This window comes from Rhinopithecus bieti, unplaced genomic scaffold (genome assembly GCF_001698545.2).
Source record: "Rhinopithecus bieti isolate Rb0 unplaced genomic scaffold, ASM169854v2 scaffold_110, whole genome shotgun sequence".
NCBI classification, from domain to species: domain Eukaryota; kingdom Metazoa; phylum Chordata; class Mammalia; order Primates; family Cercopithecidae; genus Rhinopithecus; species Rhinopithecus bieti.
Genome location: NW_016803311.1, coordinates 4,179,944 through 4,186,007, shown reverse-complemented (window position 1 = coordinate 4,186,007; position 6,064 = coordinate 4,179,944). Strand labels below are relative to the sequence as shown.

At 39.4% G+C, this 6,064-nt stretch overlaps 1 long non-coding RNA gene across 1 annotated transcript; it reads left to right on the top strand.

The window, feature by feature from the left end:
• Positions 1-3,256: 3,256 nt before the first annotated feature.
• On the top strand, positions 3,257-4,922 carry LOC108530777 (uncharacterized). Its single transcript, XR_001885957.1, has 3 exons — positions 3,257-3,380; positions 3,466-3,609; positions 4,381-4,922. It is a non-coding gene; the product is annotated as an uncharacterized LOC108530777 (long non-coding RNA).
• The last annotated feature ends 1,142 nt before the right edge of the window (positions 4,923-6,064 follow it).

The window sequence follows — 6,064 nt, the reverse complement described above, 5'->3', positions numbered from 1 at the left end:
AGAACTAATGGGAGGCTGGAGAAGCAGGCTGGAGCACTGACACCACCAAGGCAAGACAGGAGACTACCACTTGGGAATCATAGCAGAAAGGGCCTGGTGAGAATGTACCTGCCAAGTGGGGAATGACCATTTTCTGTGAATTGAGGGAGCATAGGATTGTCTTACCTCAGATCTGGTGCTCTTGGTTAGAGGAGAAATGGAGAAGCTGTAATACCAATAACAGAATTCAAGGAAGCATGAGGAAGAAGCATGTGTGTTGAGTAACAAAATATTAAATCCACAGGTAATTAGCATCACAATGAGTACACAAACAAGGTGCTATAAAAAAAGCAGATGATAGGTAAAATAATTCTAAAGGATAAATAATAAGCATGTACAACAAGGTTTTTTTGTACATAATTTAGGGACAGCAAAATGTCAGAGAATTGTTTTTTGTTTCACTTTAAAATCAAATATTTGCTGTGACCTATCTTCATGCCGAATCTTATACACTGAGAAAATAGAAACACCTAGATAATTACAGGATTGTTGCATGCCAGGTCTGAGTTGACATTAGTAGTTGAGGACATGGGCCAACATTAGGATCAGATTTATTCTCCCACATGAAACAACTAAGTAGATGGAACAGTGGTTTTCAAAGTATTTGACGTTAGGCAATTAAAGTCAGTGATCTCTAAGATAATGAAAAAAGTAAGATGAGCCCTCTGATTGCTCCAGGTTACTGTTTAGAGAGTTTTGAGGCTGTGGCTTAAAGAGCTCAGCGGTGTTCCTTAGTGGAGGAGACAAACAGAGTCAGGGGGAAAGAAGGCAGCTAGAGTTCACAGGGTAGAGTACTGGAAATCGGAGAGTGACACAGAGAGGAAGCTCCAGAGACCTGCAGAATCTTCCCTGGAATATCGAGCTGAGTACCAATCAGCATGTCCATGCGACAAGACAACCTGAGTATCAAGGGAGAACCACTCGAAATAATTAGAGGAAGCAGCACCTGGAGCTCATATACAGGAAAGGAGCCTTCTCATAACTTGTGAGGCATTAGATAGGGTACCAAGAAAAGTATTGTCTAAGTAATTGCCCTGAGAATAAACTCTGATTTTGTATCCACTAGGAAATCTTAAAAGTGACACCTAAGAGATTAAAGCTGTTTCTAAGTAACTTAATTAGAATATCAATTGACTATGAGTGCATAAATCTAAAGGATATGGTACATTGGGATCAGGCACAAGCAATCCAGAGGCAGAAGCACAAGACATTGCTAGCAGGTGACCCATGCCCCATTGTCAGCTACCAAAATTGCACCTCAGTTCACTCCTATGGCATCACTTGTGTTTCCTTTTGACCTGATAATGGAGACAGAAAAGGACAGTCTTGGTCTGTATGGTCCATGCTGAAAATAAGCCATTTTGTTACGTGTGATACCAGCTGAAAATGGATTTCCACTGAGAAGTTGCCCTGAAAGTACTAAGGGGAACTTCTCCCACTGGCCAGAGATTTATGCAGTATATCTGATCATCCATACTGTATAAAAAGATAGTTGGTCCAAGATAAATATATATAGAGAGAGAGAGAAAGACAGATAGATTCATATACACACAATAGAGAATAGATGGGCTGATTGATCAGAGGGCTGAAAGAGAGCACATGTCCCACAGAAGAAGAAATTAATCACCACTGATAGAGAGTTACGCAGTCAGTTGATATCAGCCAGTCTCATCCAAGACCACCCCAGTTCTAACAAATGGGTGCAAGAATGGAGTATCTATGATGGTGGAATGAAGACTTTGCATGGGCCCAGCATGAATGCTCACTGCCTGAGGCTGATCTAACCAGTGATGCTGCTGCCAAAAACCAGCCAGCCATAAAGATCTAGAGTAATGGTAAGAGATTAATGTGGAATCCAGATATGGAAACATCCCTCAGTGAAACCAGAACATTCACTTTGTGTCATGCTAATTACACTGGACCCTTGTAGTCTGGAAGGGGCAGTTATTCATCTTGACCAAAATGGACATATATTCCAAGTATGGATTTGTCTTACTATTGCCAGGGGTTACAGTCTTTGACCCACCATCATGACATTTTATCTAAAATTGTTCCAGATCAAAGACCCACTTTACTGAAAGGGAAACATAAAAGTGAGTATATGTCCATGGACCTATCCCATACTACACCATACTACATATCCCATACTACTAGAGTGATGGAACAACCTTGTAAAGGCACAAGTGAGGTAAAAATTAGGAGATTATTCTACACATGAATAGAGCAATATCCTTCAAAATGCACTGTATATCCTAAATCTACAGTCATATTTTATTATGTCCTCAGTAAATAAGCTAGAAATAGAAGCGATCCCATTTGGGGAATTAGTGATTTCCATTATTGGCACTCTGGGCTCTATTGGTTTAGTGGTCTAGTTTCAAAAGGGAAATGTTTTAACTGGCGAACAAAACAAAAATTTTATTAAACTTTAAGCTAAGGTTGTTACTGGGTCACATCAGGCTCCTCATGCCAAGAGACGACCAGGGAAGGAAAGGAGTCACCATACTTTTAGAGGTAATGGACTCTGATCAATACGGGGAGATACGGCTACTCTTAAACAATGAGGGCGTATGTTTGATACCTCCCTTCCCCAAATTTATTGATAAATGGATATGTGCAGCAGCCATGGGTATAGTAATCAGGGATTCAGAGTCCTCAGGGCTTAAATCTGAATCATTTCATCTGGTTAAATAATCTAGATCAAAAGAGATGGCAGCCAAAGATGGGGAAAATACGTGGCAGAGGATAGGAGAGAAGAGACAGTGAGTACCATTTCCAGTCTTGAGACCAATTGCAGAGACAGTGCTGTGTTGTATCCCACTAACCATTCTCAGGCAACTCTCCCTCAGTAAAAGAGATGAATCTGAATGCTGGAGGAACTGTTCCCAGAATTTCTTTTTAAGAAACTCAATGGGTGGACTATAATGCATGCTGAGGCACTCATTCCCTCGCCTGCTAAGAAGCCTCAGCTAATGGTTAAAGGTGCTCAGTTAAGTCCTCTGGCAGTTGTTCTCAGCAGAAGAGAGCATTCTCACCCAAGATCACCCCCACTTTCTAAAGACAGCTCCCCATACCCAATCACTGTTTGATGAATAGGAAGAACGGTCCAGTTCTGAAGGATCATCCCAGTTCCAGAACTCTCCTTAGAATCCGATGAGCCTTTGTCGTGATTGCATCACAACTCAGCTCTGCCTTCTGCCCTTTCTCCTCCCTTCACTCCATCACAGGTGTTGATCCTGAGAGCACTTGCCAATAAACCTCCTGCATGGAAACCTCACTCAGATTTTGTTTCCCAGGAAACCCAACTTAGGATAGTTTTTTTAATCTATGTCAAAAAACAGGTAAAAAAAATAGACATATCTAGAAAAGTTCATTATGAGAATAACTTTAATGGCTTTCATGACAAGTAATGTGCATTTTTCTTAGATGATGAATGTGTTCCAGGTTGCAGAATCAATATGCAATTGGCTTCTTCATTCAAAAGATCTGAATCTTCAATTAGTGCATTTTGCTTCAGATGGAAGTGGACATCTTGATGATGTGATCTGTGCAATCAAAATGCTCCTGAGTGTAATTATTTTGAAATATATATATTTTTAAAATACTCATTAAACAGATGAGAAAAATCATTTTGTATGATTCTTAAAATTCATATATGTAAAGCTAAACTTTAAAGAAAATGAAATTAAGATACAAATGAATTGTTAACATAAACGTTTTCTTCTAAATCACCCTCAATTTTCACACTGGAATCAAACTGCTTTTAGCATTTATATACTTTGGTTTTTCACCAAAATCCCTCTAGACAGGCTTCATCGGCTGCCAATATGCCTCCATCACAGATTCAAGTAATCTGTTCACTCTGATTAGACTGCTGGAGCTAAAGTATGGCCTTTGTTATATCTATGGCAGCCTAATCAGCTAGGCGGATTCTCTGACACCCTGGCCTCCAAGCCATCTCCATATCACTGAAGCAGAAAGACAAAGGTTATGGCCATCAAAGTATATCTTCAGGCTGAGACACATAACCCTCCAACCTATTCCTAAAGTTGTCATGTTTTAAAATCACTGGAAAGATATTCAGATGTTTGCTAGAAATTCCAGGAATCCCAAGTATCTCAATTGTTTTGCCTTGGTCTCCTTTGACTAACTAGAGAATAAGCTCTTTGAAGAAATATATCATATTACTCTCCATATTTCCTACGGTATCTTAGAGATAGCATGGTTTTATTCGTACCTACGAGGTAATTTATTGAGAAAGTTCATTGTTGAGGTTTTTTTCCTCTCTTTTGAAGCAATCTGTCTAGGAGATAATAAAGGCCCCTATCTCTCTTCCCCCAGGAAGGACAGACCAGGGTTTCTTAAGTTCCAGTATCTGCCTTTTCACCACTCCCACCCCTGGTGAAGAAACTACACTTTCCTTAGAGCCAGACAAGAGAATATACCAGACAAAGTGTGAATCTTGAAGATAATGCCTACAGGAGCTTGTATTTTAAGAAGATGTAGGCTGAGGTATCTGAGAAAAGGCAAGAACAGAGCATTTGGAAGAAGGAACAGCTCAAACTTAAAATGCATGGTTAGATCCCTAACACTGGGAAAGAAGATTGTCAGATTTGGGTTTCTAAGACTGGTGATGACCTGACCCCAATCAAATGAGTGGTAGAATCTTGAATAGAAATGGCTCCAATTTAGGTAGTGCTGAAAAGCCATGGTGAAGCCTAATTTCTGGAGTAGAGTCACCATCTCTGACTAGGCCACATGAGCCTGGACATCAACAATGATCTTCTTCCAATTTCGGACTCACAAACACTAAACATGTAAGCTCTGAGGGGTGGGTATGAGTTCTCCAAATTTATCAGTGAATGTTTATACCAATCCGTGAAATGGATCAAATTCAGTTTAACAACATAAAGATGTCACTAGTGTTTCTTGAGCACTCACTATGGACTGGACAGTGTTAAGTTCTTTATATGTATTATTTTATGTATTCCCAAGTGTAAGAGTTAGGCATTATTATTAGTATCCCTGTTGAGACCAACAAGGCACACAAAGATTAAATAATTTGTCTACAGATATCTAGTTGGTGGCAAAGGTGGGATTTAAACACAGGCTATCTGCTTCCAGAGCACAGGATTTTATCTTCTTATTTCTCATTGAATGTAGAATCTCTCAGAAAACTAAGAGTATTAGAGTTTGCTTCTGGGTACAACACAAGTGAGTGAGGGAACTGAGTTTGATTCCTGACACTGCTTGTTAAAAAGTGAATTTTTTATCAGAGAAGAATGAGCATTATAAACCCAAATCTTCTGCTGATATATGTGATAATTAAACAAAAATCAAAATGTTCGCCATTCCCAACTTCCATCTTCCCTGCTTTACCTTCAGATGTTTTTTCACTCATTCAAATTTTTCTCTAATCCCTGGAGGTGGCAGGATATGCTGCAAAGAACATGAACCTTGGAATTGGATCAGTCTGTCTCCATTTCTGGCTCTGTCATTTACAATGTGTGTCCTTGGGCATAGTATTTTACAATTTGAATTTAGTTTTCAGTAAAATGCACACAATAATTGCCACGCTATAAGGTTGTTCTGATGATTAAATGACATTACACACATAAAACTCGGGGCCCATGGATGATACTCAGTAATTGTGAGTTCCCTTTGCCCTGCTTTGACTCGTTTATTTTCCTGATGAAGAGATGTATGTGCAGTCAGCCACCAAGTCTCAAAAGTCCTTCCCTACAGCAAGGAGCATGGAAGAGCTGTTCAAGCTGGAAATTGAAGATTTCCTAGTCCCAATATGCAGAAGTAATTTAATTAAGTAATTAAGAAAGGACCTCAATTACACTTAAATACTTGCCTTGATACTTTAAATACTTGCTTTACTGCTTTTGTATTTTAAAGCCGATACCTTTGATGTTTTAGTAGTTGTGTTTGGGGATGTTTCTTGGGTTTAGAATTTCACCCATATTGTAGAAACTTTAGGGCCCATTACCTCAGATTCTGCAAGTTTGTTTTTCACAGC